General features: G+C 40.2%; 1 long non-coding RNA gene across 2 annotated transcripts in view; it reads left to right on the plus strand.

The window, feature by feature from the left end:
- LOC140338181 (uncharacterized) overlaps positions 1-14,813 on the plus strand; it is a 126,146-nt gene that overhangs the window by 45,526 nt on the left and 65,807 nt on the right. The window contains exon 4 of one of the 2 annotated variants that reach the window (XR_011922203.1): positions 7,211-8,052. The exons of the other annotated variant lie outside the window; for it this stretch is intronic. This is a non-coding gene — a long non-coding RNA (uncharacterized lncRNA). Of the gene's footprint in view, positions 1-7,210; positions 8,053-14,813 lie in introns of those variants that run through there. 2 annotated transcript variants of the gene reach the window in all.

A 14,813-nucleotide genomic window follows, 5' to 3' on the forward strand; every position in this document is an offset into this window, starting at 1 on the left:
GCATTTAAATACAAATGTTCCATTGGCAGCCTTAGTATAATTTTTATTATTTTTATTATTGTTACTAATAAACAGGATTTATATAGTGTCAACATATTATTCAGCATTGTACAAAATAAGGGGTTGCAAATGACAGGCAGATACAGACAGTGACACTGTGAGGAGAAGAGCCTGCCCCGAAGAGCTTACAATCTAGGAGGTGGGGAAGTATCACACAATAGGAGGGTGGATATGGAATGGTGGGTAAGTGGTAAGGGTTTAGGAGACAGAAGAAGACGGGTAGGCATTTTTAAAAAAGGGGTTTTGAGTGATCTTTTAAATGGGCAGAAAGCAGAAGCAAGCTGAGAAATAGGTGTTGTGTAGGTGAAATGTGTATGGGGCATCGAGTCTAAGGCACCAGCCTCACCTGTGCACCCCACAAGGGGTAATGGACTTTAGGGGGAAGTGCCCAATTTGCAGACCTTGTACATGCAGGGGCTGGTAACTGCTGACTGGGTAGGACCAAATTATTGAAGAAAAACGCCTTCTGTGCATGCATGAGATAGGGCAGAAGGAGAAGACAGAAGTTTCCTTGGAAGCGTGACATGGGTATGCCAGGAGGCTCTGTGCTCCCATTCTGTCTTTCTGTCTTTATCCTGTCTTTATCACAGTTAATTTTTACCTTACATAAAAGGGTTGTCTACGTTCTTATGTAAAGTAAACATTTTTGAGATAGGTCCACTTTAAGACTGACTTAATTATTGCAGCTTTGTTTTTTTATCGATGTTATGGCCACATTCTTTCCCTTTGCAAATACAAATCAATACCTGTTGATCCAGAAATCCAATTTGCCCATTGTAGTTAACTGAAATCTTAAACAATGTTATCAGCTTTCTTAGCTATCTTTTGTGAACTACTACATTTCTTCTCCCTATGTGATGTAGTTAAAGAATAACTTTGCTGTTTGAACTTTTTTCAATTTGGTATTTCTGTGCTCCCATTGGCTGGTAGTGGTCAGGAGTAGATCATTTCTACTGGTTTTATATATTTTTATTTCTTTTGGCAAAACCTACAGTATACCAATCATAACTGTGTATTTAACATTTGGCAAGAAGTTTTTCTCTAACAATGTAACTTTTTTTTCCTATAGCTAGGCTAGCTTTAGGCCTTGCAGAATGTTTGTTTTTCTTGTTGGAAAAAATAAAAAGGTTAGGCAGTTCTTCTCGGTCACAGCATTATGGTCTCTGTATGTCAAGGACTCAATTTAGGGGGTAAAAATTTAGTCTCAGGCACTGAGAGACAAATTGCCAGGGTGTTTATCGAGGTAATGAACTGAGAAAATGGACGTGAAGCAAAGGTTGTTTGAAACGGTTCTTTTGATGCCTGCTCCCGGTGTTCGGAGTAAGCCTTTACCCTTGGAAACAGCACGATTTGGATTTAACGGGGCATGAGTGACACATTAAACCTTTAGATAAAATCTTTTTATGGCTCAGGCCAGCAATGCCTTTTTCTGCGGCAGATATTCAGAATGCGCTTTTTTGCCGAAGGGATTCGATGGCCCCATTCGAAAGGTTCAGCTGGATGTTACTAAGATTTAATGTGCTCCTCTGCCAGTAAATATATTGTTACAGTTCCACCAGAGAGAATATTTTTCACCCTCTCGGCATTTACTAATTGTGAGCACAAGCTGCGGCGGTATTTATCAAACATATTGTGTAATTTATGAAGCCAATAATCCATTTCTCCAGCCTAATTGAGAACTGACGGCCATTGATGTGGCAGAAATTACCATTGACCGCAAGATGACAGCACAGAGAGATGAACCTCAATTCTAAACTTCAAGTACAGTTTTTCCTTGGTGCTACTGTATTGTACTGTAACAATTGGCTGATTGTGCTACAAAGCTTGAGCTCTAAATTATTAGAAAAGTAAAGACCTTAAAGCGGAAGTAAACTGAAAAAATTCACTCACCTTTACCTTCGCAGATCCATCAATCCCTCTGGAGGTTCCCTGGACTGATTCGCACATCGTCCTGGTATCCTGCTTCATCCCTGCACTGTGGAAGTGCCCAGTGCCTTCATTTTCTTCCACATTCTTCGTGCGTCACCCGATCTTGCACTGTGCATTCAGGAGATCCTTCTCTGCATGCCTGATCTTGGGAGGAACCAGAAGGCTTCTGGGATCCATGACGTATGGATCCTGGGAGGCTTTGTTCTCCCATTCTTTCTTCACCGCCACAGCAGGGGGCTTGACCCTTTTTTTTTAATCCTCCTTCCTCCCAAAAATAAGGTAATTTTCACTTTAAATAAAAGGGTTGTCTACTCTTGTATGTGGGGGAAAAAATGTAGTTTAGGTCTGCTTTAACTATAGGCCTGTAAAGCAGGTGACTAGATCCATCAGCTGGTAGTGCTTCCAAGTATATTTCAAACTCTTCAGGAAATCCTGAGTTCCAATGAAGCCCCAATGCCTAGGCTATAGCCTGGGTCTTGACATCTTCAAAAATAAACAAAAAGCACCCTTCTATGACTAAACCCCACCTATCATTATACACAATCAATCTCAACAGCTAGAAGAGGCTCTGAAATTTGCGGTACCATTAGCTAGATTCCTGAAATGACTGATAATTGTATTTTTTGAAAAACCCTGCTAAGTCTGTGAAATTTGAAGGCCATTCTGATCACTGCCCTCTCTCAAAGGCCATTGCATCCTCACCCAAGCAGATTTTGGTGCATGAAATAGCATAGAGCAATGTTTCTCTACTAAGGTTCCTCCAGATCAGTGTTTCTTAACTGAAGTCTCCAAAGGTTGCAAGGGGTGCTCTGAACAATGAGCAGTTAGTGCCTTCTGGGTCAGAAAAAGTGACACCAATGATCCTTCTGGCTTTCTGTAAATGTGACAATCTCCCCACTGACCACCACATTAATCTACTGTGAGCTGTGGATATATTAATTATAGCCAGGGTTCCCTGAAGACCTGTAAGATATTTCAAGGGTTCTTTCATGGTAAAAAAAAGTTGAGAAAAGCTGCCCCAGAGATTGATAGGGGTTCCTTGAACAATGAGCAATCTCTACCTCTCAGGTCAGTTTTTGGCTATCTGTAAGGGTGGGATCTTTGCTACAATATTTAGTGAGCCCCTGGTTTTAAAATGGCCATACAGACAATGAAGGGTGCCAAAACTTATAGTTCATTCATTCTCTTGCTGACAAAGCCAGGGTTGGTATGATAGCCCCCAGATCCTGCACCTTTTAAAACAAGATTTTGTAGAAAGCTGTCATTGTCTAATTTCAAACCATCGAATCCCCTGATATGGGCCAGCTTTTAAGAGGAAAGATATGTCTAGCTTGATCTTTCTCAAAGTCATAAACTCAGAGTGGTGTAATTGGTGTATAAACTGAAATCCACACACACTGCCGTAGAAAAAGGCCAACCGAGACTCATATCTGTCAAAAGACCGATAAAATTTTCTCCAGGCAATTAATGTGTTTCAATGGCCGAGCAGCTGGCTGTGTGCATCTTGTTTTGTTGTGTTCTGCGCTCTGTTTCCCCAGAGCAATATAAAGAGCACATTAAAATAGAAATCTGTAATGGAGTAAATTCTACACCATGAGTGAACAGAAAAAGAAGACCTAAACTAAATGCACCATGAAAAAATGTGCTTTCCAGAAGAGCCTTGGCATGCTTATATTCTCTTATAGTTCAGCTATACAGAGGTAACAGGTACTCTCCACATGTTTTTGTAGTCAGTGGGTTTTACATGGCTTTCATGTAGGTTGAGTCCAAGGCAAGAAATTCAATTCATGCAACAGTTTTTTTTTAATTTTTTCAGAGGATGTACCTTGGTTTTTGGCTTGTGGTTCTGCTTGGTTGTCCAGAATCTACATGGTGCCCTCATCCTTAAAAAAATGTATTGCCTGCTCTGGGAGAAACAGGGTCAGGGTTGGGGGCTCTCTAGAGACAGGGTGACAATCAAGTGAACTGGCTATTGGACAGATACTTCTTACCTTCAGAAAATTAGGTAGGACCTTAATTGTTTAGCTTGTGTTGTGTTCGTTTCCATTTACACTTTTCCAGTAATGGCAATCGTATTTAGTCTGAGATCTAGGCTCCACCTAGCGGGAGGTGAAGTAACTAACTTACAACCCAGGTATGAAGAATCTACCAAATGCAGGTGAACCATACTGCTATAGAGAAAAGTTGCAGAATGGTATGTTTAAGGATTTTGTACATTCTTCTCACTGAATGACTGTGGTTCTGGATTTTCCGGCAAAGCTATTATGGGACTTCATAAAGACTGACTAATGTAATGGCAAATTTGGGATTACCATGCTATGGCCATGCTTCTCACCATAAAAAAGTATTTGGTAGATGTTGAAACCTAATATTCCTTTTTAGCATCACATACTCAGAGGCCAGCAGCTCTGACCTAAAGGTGAGTATTGAAGCCTGAATTGATTTTTTTTTTAAACCTGCACTGGGACTTTTTATTTTATTTACCTAGAGTTTGGTTTTACATACTAATTTTATGGTAGCATGCATCCTACTATAGATTGTTGACAATCATCTACAATCCCTTCATTCTTCTTCATTAATTTGTTCCTCTTTTTGCATGGTAACCTTCCATACTGTTGGAGGCTGCAAACACCTTGGAATACCTAGTAAAAAGTTCATTACCAATGGACCAGCTCCGGATTCATCCAAGACTGGAGGAGATCATGGGAGAACCTGAGGCATCCAGCACACATAGAATGGAATACTTAAAAAAATGTTTGCTATGAGTTGGCAAATGTTTGAAATCTTGGATCAGATTAAATCCAAGTTTGCTTGGAGAGCTTTATTAAATCAGACCCATTGCATCTTGCTGTCCATTACAACCACACTACTCCCTTTCTCATGAGCTGTCAAGTCTTTCAAGCCTCTTGATAGCCCCTGGATGACCTATTGCTGCATCAGAATCAACTATCTGCTTCTCCTCTTGCAGGTTTCTGATTGCTTAGACCTCCAGTGAATAGTGTAGTGTTCTAGGTATAATTGACAGCTGTTTCCTGAATTCTGTTTGAAACCTCTTCTAGCCTCCTCATCATGCATTGATGACCTCTTCTAACATTAACAGAGTTATCTCAAATCTGCTTATTCACAGGAGCACTACAGCCATGACCGCTGAGCAGACATCATCACAGCAGCTCTAAAGGAGGCTTCCTACCTTCTCAACGCAGGCTTATACAGAGCTTTTTTGTAAAAACTAAAATAGCCCATGGAGCAAACACAGTGGCCTTTATGTTTTCCCTTCTGAGGCATCAGCCATAATTAACTGCTTAGCTTGGTGAATTATGTGTCCCTAAACAACAACAGTCACATATTGGATAATTCAATTTAGTATTGATTTATTTTGTTGCTTTGCTCCAAGGCCTGAGTCATAAGTGGTCTGTTCTCTATTTATTAATACACTGTCTGAGGTCGCTTCTATGCAGTGTGGTTTCTCCAGACTGTTTTTGGCTGGAGATCAAACAGAAAAAATAATAAAAAGCCTATTTTCTGTGACAAAAACAGACTCAGGAATATCCATGCGGATCAGTTAAGAGGAAGCTGTAAAGCTCATGGCTGCTACATTGGACCTTCAAAATGACCCTTTAGTTTGGATCTGTTTATAAAAAAAGTTTGGAAATATCCCTAATTCGGGGATTTGGAAAGGTTTTTTTTTAAATCCCTGTTTTTTAATGTTACCGATTATCGATTTAGAGGAGTGTTACTCAATCAAAGTTTTGTGGAACCCTAAGGTTCTTCCAAAGTTTGCTAGAGGTTCCTTGGGCAATGAGCAGTTTTGACCTCTCGATCTTTCATCCCAACAGCCAGCAATGTAAGAGTCATTCTTCCTTTTCACCACGACACCATTGTACTGTGAGCTGTGGATTATAGCAGGGGTTCCCTGTGTTCTGAATGTTATGTCAAAGGTCCCCCACCCTGTTAAAAAGGTTGAACTTTGTACCAATTCTTTTGTTTTTAGTACTGCCATCTAGGCAAATTGTGGCCCAGACTTGGTAGTCTTGCTTTAGGCTCAGGATCAGTATGTTGTCTATAGAAATGGTTAAGGCAGCTGTAAAGATATTGTTACGGTCTAGAAACTACAATGAAATGTTAGCATTATGGTTAGAGTTGGAATTTAGGAAGCTGAGTTTAAGGTTAAATGTTAAAGAGGAGGTTAAGTGTGTCCTCTCTTGCGGTCAAAAACCACACAGACTCATAGGAAATTGCTGCTATTCCTCCATGTGTGCGAAACTGCACCACAGGTCAATGCATTGCATGCATTGCCCTTCCATTTGCAGTGATGATCCGATTCTTCTTCTAGTGAAGGAAAAGTAACAGATGGCTAGAAGCAACATGTTCTTTTCAGGAACTGTGCCACAACCCCACCGCAATTCCAAACTGATTAACTCAGCCTAGGCAATATTATTGCAAATATTAAAATTAATGTGGCATCCTTGAATTGGCCTTGAATGCTCCTGAAACTATTTTGATCTGAAAGCTCAACTAAACATTCACTTTAGTTCAGATAAAAACATTCTAAGGGTATCAAAACATGTTTCCCAAAGTTATACACATTGTTTTCTTTAGAAAACTACCATAGAATAGAAAATCCTACAGACTGCTGGAGAATCACCCTTGCTCCTTATGTAGAAGCAATATCCTTCCCGCAAAGATTTGTTACCCCCTGTGGGTATTCAAAGTTACAGATCTCCAATCAGCAGTGACTGTGGTCGGAGCTCAGACTCAGCTTGGCTGTGTTAGATTTCTACAGAGAGACCTCTGCTTCCACAAAAAATAGAAGAATTCTAATATGAAGAATTCTGGCAGGAGACAAGCTTCTTCACTTAGACCTTGACTGCTTTGTCAAATATGTCACATCTAAGACTTTTAACACTTCTCATTTTTATACACCTTATTGTAATTAGTAGATTAGTGGATGGGAGTTCCAGCAGTTGCCAGCTGCCAGTTTTGGTCTTACAGACTAGTAATTGCAATTCTGTGATTTTATGGTGCTGAATCTTGTAGTTCTTCAACTGCTGGATTCTACAATCCACGATTGTCTGTTGCACACATGCTGGTTGCATGGTACAAAATTCAGGCAAGTAATTGCTGCATATATAACCCTTTCTCTCGATTATCATTCCATAACAACCTCTGTCATGTGTTTTCTTGGGTGACGACAGTAATGAGTTTTTTTATTTGCACTAAGGGCCCACGTCATCATTGATCCTGCGTTCTTCATCAGTAAAAGGAGGAAAATAAAGGAGAAAATCTTATGCAGTGACAACCTGATTTTACACATAGAAAAGAGTGTCACACGGTCTTCGAGGGACTAATGCATCAAACACATTGGAGATGACAGGCAACAACAAATCTGCCCTAACTCAAAGAGCTTGCGGAAACTTCTCCATAATGTGATAAAACTGTCATAGGGATCCAATTTCTCAAAAATGTATTTTTTTCCTTTTGAGATTTTGCTGCAGCTAACATTCTGCAAAATTACCGTTTTTATTCTGAAAGTTTATTCATTAAATGTATCTAATGCAAAAAAGAAAAACTTGCATGGATTTCAGATCGCCATTGGGTGAACATTTAGGTGTTCATCAATCTGTTTGCTGCAGGTAAAGGCTGCCTGTTGTGCAGTTAGTAAAGTGCGGGAGCCAATATAATGAATGAGCAGCTTTTACACTGGTTGGTGGTTTCTAGGTCAGTTCTCATTTTCTCCCCTTTCAGCCACTTGCCCACATAAAGTCACTACTTGCATGTAGATAGGTCGCTGCACATCATTACTCTTGACTGTCTTCCAGATAGTAAAAACTTTCCGCACATGCTAGTCCCGCCAGGGGCAAATGACAGGAAGCACAAATGGGAGAACCCAAACAAGAATCTCCTTAACGGAGATTTTTTATGCTAGAATCACCAAGTACTAGTTTAAATAAATCTGCATATTTAAGAATGGAATCAACTTTCCAAATTATACAAAGGTGCAAACAAATTAAAGGGTTTATAAACCCAAATTACTAGACAAATATATATAATTTTGTAGCCAAACTTCCTCTTAATCAGATGTGCTCAGTCTCTTTAGTTATCATTCTATATATCTAGCTGTAGATTAATTTTCCCAGGACAGTTCCCCATCTACGGTGGCTACGTTCACCCATTGTGGCCACCATATCGTTCACTCTTCCTCCAGGGACTACAAGCTGAAATCAAAGTGCATTGGTGCACAGTTCCTATGCGTATGCATGTGCAGGGAATTGTGGTTGCCAAGATCCTTAGGCATCCATTTTGCTCAGAATTTTATATTTCCACATATTCTGTAAATTTTGGCTTCCAGTATATTGCTCCATTGAACGTTTAATTATAAATTGCTGACATGCATACGCAGTAAAATGCCTTAGCAAGCATGTGCAAGTACCCATGAGATGAAGTCACGGGTTCACAGTGATTCCATGCATGCTTCTTGACTAGAAATTCAGCATATACATGTCTACTTGTATCCCTTGCCTTCTGTAATCAAAAATATTGCTCATACCTTCACTTTAATGTTTTTGTGTTATTTTTGTATGCTTTATTTATGGCTGAATAATAAACATGCTGATGAATCCCTGCTTTATGATCTACCATTCTCTAAGTGCGATAAACTGCAGTCAGCTTTTTTTTTCGGTCCCCATTGCAGTGTTTTTATGCACGGATGGATTATTTGTACCGCTTCTAAACTGGTGGTTTATGGGCCGTCTTTTCATTTTTTTGCTATTTGGAAAGAAAGACGGAGATGTCTTTCTAGTTGAAATGCTGCCTGGGTAACGGCCATCACATTCCTCTTGTTTCCAGGAGACCTGAAGTTGATAACTGGCAGCTCTGAATGACATCAAACAAGCAATTGATGAGCCTGTGTTCGGGATGTGTCATTGGCAGTGACAAGAACTCAGCGCCTGCAGAGGAACTCGGGATAATGTTGTTTTGTTTGTGTCCTTAAAGAAGACTGGTCTCCTAAAAGGCATCCAAGTCAGTTTGGTGAAAGTTATGACTGCTTGCCCAATATGCTTGTTCTCAGAGCTACTGCTTTGCAAGAAAAAAGCTAAAGCTGAAGCTATTGTGCTGCTTTTCCTTTTCCTGTCCAGTCTCAAGCGGGGGGACAAGGAAAAGATGGCTAACCTTCTAGCCAATCCAGTAATTCTTACGAGGAAGAGTAAAGTACCACGTATATGCTCTGAAACTAGCAGCAGATGTTTTCCCACCTATGGCCAGCTACAAGGTATACACAACCCCGGATGTCTCATTGACCAGGCCTTCCTTCTCCTTTATCTAGAGTAGTAATTGAATCATTAGAGAATAGGATTTCTATTCCTTAAGTCTTTCTCAACTCTTTTAACATGGAGAAACCCTTGAAATAACTTCAAAGTCTTCAGGAACTCCTGACGATAATTATTATATTTGCAATAGTACAGTAAATTTGTTAAAGTAATACATAATGTGACATACATATATTTGGAATAGTTGACACCAGTGGTTGGTCTTTAAACCAACATTATTTTTTCTAATTATAATGAAATAAAACAAATAATGTCCAGATTGGAAATGCAGACTGGGAAAATTGAAGCACCCTCATACTTGTGGTTAATAGATTGCCTATTTACGCAAACATTTATTTTCCTTAGATGGATGATCAGTGGGAGAAGGACCCCCTTATGTTGATGGTCAAAGGGTCCTATTGCAAAGATGGCTATTGGGAAGGATGACCTTTACATTTGTGGTCAGTGCAAAGAATGGCCCTTACATTAGTGGATAATAGAAAAAATCCCTCTGAAAGTCAGAAATTGCTTGAGGAACCTTGCAACCTCCGGAGGAACCCTAAGGCCACTTTAGAGATCCTCTTTAGCCTGGGGCTCTTTTTAGAAGGAAAAGCTGTACTCACATATGCAGAAAGAAAGAAAAAAAAAGATTTTATCAGGTAGGAAGTGGCCTTTATAACAGCATTTAATACCTTTTTTAATTGAAGCGTCTTTTTAATACCAAGCATTTGCCCTGTGGACTTGAGCTCAAGACAGCGGAGAAATCATAGAACCGTACGGTCAGGAGATTTTCTGATATCATTCTCTCTAAAAAAAGTTTTTTAATTAGCTAATTTACATAGAAATTAGCTATGCAAGGAAGCATGTTTCTCCAACCGATATTTAATTACTCCTGTATTTCCTGTGACTGCAGAATAAGGAGGATACAGCAGAATGGAGCTTCTCTACTATCCTTAACACAACCCATTACCATGGTTTAGCTTAGGAAAGCAAACCTATGGATTGGGCTACCATTGCTGATCTTCTTGTGAAAATTTCACTTGCCTTTACTTATGAGAAAGCATTATGGCTAGGCAACTTGCATTTACATAAGGAGAAATCAGCAAAAACTTCAGAAAAACTTTCCTCATAACCGTATCCATAACAATAAAAAGCAGGATTTCCACTGGCTTTCTCTCACACTGGTGACTGGTGGTCTCTAGTGATGGATGGGGAGCCCTCAGAACAACTAGACTCTGGAACAAGTTTAAGAACCAAACCAGTAAATTTACAACTGTGTATCAGCTGGTTAACCAGCCCAACCTGATGTGCCACTGTTTATGTATGAGATCCAAAGACTGTAGGTAGATTGTCTTGAAGGTACACTGTCACTTCATAATAGTGTGCCTGCATGAGGGTTATGTCACCCTTGTCTAGGTGAGGAATAGGTATGTAGAGATGTAGTATTGTGTCAGGATCCGAACCCAGGGATGCTTCGGTGTCTGTCAGCTCCACTTGAGGGTTTGCCTTTTGCACTCTGTTGGATTCCTTGCACAAAGATACCCTGATACTTAGTATCTTGCTGAACCTTGAACTCCCGGCCCCTACCATGAACTTCCTATTTAGGCCACGTCTCTGAACTTCTTGTTGCCAGATTATTGTGTTCTGCCAATACCTTGCTCTTCCTGCTACTGTTACATTGCACTCTCCAAACTGCTACCTGTGTACCGACCCTGGGCTGCTGTTTAAACGACTACCCTTCCTCGCACTCTGTCTCCAACTTACACCATTGGCTACCTACCTCAGCTTGTACTTTGACTATTTTTATGTTTGCTCCTTATCTGCTACCGCTGCTTGTCTATAGATCCTGGACTGCTTCCGCCTGTGTCTGCTTGCTGTTTCAGCCACTGGACTCCGAGCCTGACCCCTGATCGTTACATATTGTTATGGAACAGGTCTCATATCAGCTATAAGATCCCCTATAATGCTCACATTTAGAGACACAAGATCTTTAGGCCAGGCGCAATTTTGACGAGATCAGTAGAAGTGTTAAAACCTCCCCTTATGTTTTTATTGCCACCATGTCAAGACAAGAAATGAGTGGGCAAAGATCACTAAATCAGTTTTTCAGCAATAATATGGTCACCAAAATTCGAACTTTTGAAAAACTGTACTTTGCTGTGTGATGTATTTTTGCAAGCTTGATCAGTAATGCAATACTTTCTGCTTATTTATGCCATTCCAGGTGCCTTTGCAGGGTATGTGAGCATCCAGGGTCGGTCTCATCAACTATTCAATTATCTAGCTGTATCGGGCAATACTGCCTGATACATTGGACCTGCTTTATTAAAGCTCTCCTAGGTTGGAGAGGATTCACTTTCATCAGTGAATCTGGTTGATTCAGCAAACCTGTAATGGATCTTGTCCAGGATTCAAAATGTTTGCTAGCAATACTGCCTGACACATTGGACTTGCTTTATTAAAGCTCTCCTAGACTGAAGAGGATACACTTTCATCAGTGAAGCTGGGTGATCCAGCACACCTGAAATAGATCTGGTTTGGGATTCAAAAACATTTGCTAGCATATAGAAAATGACTTTGAAGAAATCCATTCCAGGTTTGGGTCACAAAGTGTTGATCAATGTGCAGAAGGGGAAATACTCTGCAGCTTTACCTAATACAGGCTGGGAATTCCCAGAATGCATTTCTTCCCTCCAGTTAGCTTTACCACTTTGTTAAAGAAATTGAGCAGATTCTGTGGTGTTGTGGCTGTGTACAGAAAAAGAATGTTCTGCAGCTGAATCAACCTTCCCTTCACCTCTGTGCAAATCTCTGCTTCAACCTTTAAAGTGCACGTTTGTTTAATTAAACATCCATCTCTTGTGTCTCTCAGCACAGTTTCCTCTTTATGCAAAATCCCGGTAATGACTGGAGCGCGATGGTATCTTAGAACACTGCAGCAGACTATTAAAACTCACTAAGATCTTAATTGCATCTGAAACTTCGGGTCTGCTCCGTGTCTCACGTACAGGATGAAAGTTACTGTGGGACTTAGTGATTGCTCTTCACTGTGACCTCGCTGATCGAACCGCGCGGTACATTGGCCACAAATCACTTAAAAATAATGGTGCTTTTTATAAAATAGAAAGATCTGCCACCTCTAGCAACCAAATTTCTTTTTTTTTCTTTTCTCAAATTAGTTAGAAAAAAAAAAGTTCAAAACTAAATGTTTTCATTGAAATAAAGTTTCTAACATATAGTTATGCTTACAGTATCTTTATCATAGTCCAGCATCTCTACCAATCATTGTTAATGGGAAATGGATGGGGAAGGGCAAATACTGGCCCATCCTAATGATGTGGATGCTGCCCATTTAGATGTGAAGCATTCAATTAATGGCCATGCAAATTTTGGGCATGAATTTTACTTTTGGTCAACAAACTCCATAAGGGTTAACTGCTAAGATTATTTGTATCTGAAATTCTGGGTCTGCTTTGTGTCTCACATACAGGATGAAAGTTACTGCGGGACTTAGTGATTGCTCTTTATCATGACCTCTTTGAATATACCACACAGAACATTTGCCACAAAAACTCCATAAAGGTTCATTTACTTTTAAAGAGATGCACACACAGCTTTCCTCATTGGAGCATGGAAATTTCACCAGCTGAATATATTAAATCAGATGCTCCATTGCAATATGATTTGTAAAGGACATGGGGAAACAGAACATCGAAAGGTATGAAACAGCAACAAACCTGGTAATATTCTTGCACTACACAAAAATACACCAAAGGGGTTGGGATAGCAGCTTGGGTCCCTTATCATTCAGGTAACTTTGATAAGAATTGCAATAGGCATTGTCTTTGCTGGTATGGTCACATAAAGCACCAACTGCCTACTAATCCATTCACTGTAATGGAGTTATGGGGAGATACACAAATGCCCTCTTTCTGCAGATGAGTTTGATGGCTGTATTTGGCCCCCCTGGCCCTAGACTCCTACCAAGAATTGCCAAGTGAATGATCCAGCTCTGGTCACATGACACAAGTAACTTTTTATTAACTGCAACCAACAAGCGCTGGTCTCTAAGTGGCAATCTGTCAAGTGAAACTATAGATGTACTGAATGCATGGACTCATCTGCGGTTTTCGGTGATTTTTAAACGAGCAAAAAATGAAAATGTTTTAATAAAACTCATTCTCCTGGTCAAAATCAATGCAATAAAATGAATCTATTACAGGCAAAAAAAATCACTCGCTTTATTACTGCCAGATAAATTGAAAGTAGAATTGCAAGAAAGAAAATCAATCATTTTTGTTTTATTAGCATGACATTTGGAAAATACATTTTATTCTTGCATTTTCTGTTCAAGAGACCTTTGAATCATTCTGATTTGTGCATTTAAGTGAAAGTAATGAATTCATTTCCCTGTGATCCCTGGTTCAAAACAGTACATGGCTGCCACAGTCATGTGTATGTGATGATGTAGTATTTTAATTACAGTAAATTAGGAAATAGGATGCAGCCAAAAAAGTGTAAACAGGACATATTCTGCTGAGCAGAAGGACAAAAAGGATGTTGAAGTGAAATAGGAAAACATTGAGGCACCCATTACTAAACTCCTTCCTAAAAGTATGTCCCAGACTGGAGCACCCTCTTCAGGTGTTCAATTATAAGACCCCATACCAGGGTATCATCTTCAGGTGGGCACTCATAGGACCATAGACCAAGGCACTGTCTACAGTTGGGTACTCCGAAGATCCAAGACCTGGGCACTGTCCTCAGGAGGGCACCTACAAGACACTAGACAAAGCCACCCTTTTCAGGAATGAACTAAAAAGATCCCAGACTTGAACATCTACTCCAGTTGGCCACTAACAAGATCAGGGCACTCTCTCCAGGTGGGCACTCACAAGACTCCAGACCAAATCACTGTTTTTAGGCAGGTACTCTGAAGACCCAAGATCAGGCCACTGTCCTCAGGAGGGCACTTTAAAGACTCTAGACCAAGCCACTCTTTACAGGAGGCAAACTAACAAAACCCCAAACTTAGACATATTCTCCAGGCTGCCACTAACATGATCCCAGGGCACAGTTTCCAGGTGGGCACCTACAAAGTCCTAGACCGGAGCATTCTCTTCAGGAGAGCACTTTCAAGCCGTCCTTTCCAGGAGGGAACTAATATGATCCCAGACCAAGACATCTTCTCCAGGTGACCACAATACAGGTGACTACAATCTACTCATAACTGAGTGATATGACCATATATAACTGGCTCTAGGCTGCATTTTTAAGACCCATAGCAACTATGACTCTGTATTTACCCTGCAAAGTACCCCCTCCAATAATTAACTCCATTACCTCCAATAATATTACCATTTTCTGTTTTAATGATCACCATTTCTGTAATCCCCAGGCTGTGATGTCAAAGGATTGCCTCTACTCCAAGTTGGGCAGTTCTCACTGATAAAGAAAGAGCAGTGGTGACATAATGACAGTACTGTTCTCATAGCATCATTGTTCATGGCGTCAGAT

The sequence above is a fragment of the Pyxicephalus adspersus genome, chromosome 9 (genome assembly GCF_032062135.1).
Source record: "Pyxicephalus adspersus chromosome 9, UCB_Pads_2.0, whole genome shotgun sequence".
Taxonomy (NCBI): Eukaryota; Metazoa; Chordata; class Amphibia; order Anura; family Pyxicephalidae; genus Pyxicephalus; species Pyxicephalus adspersus.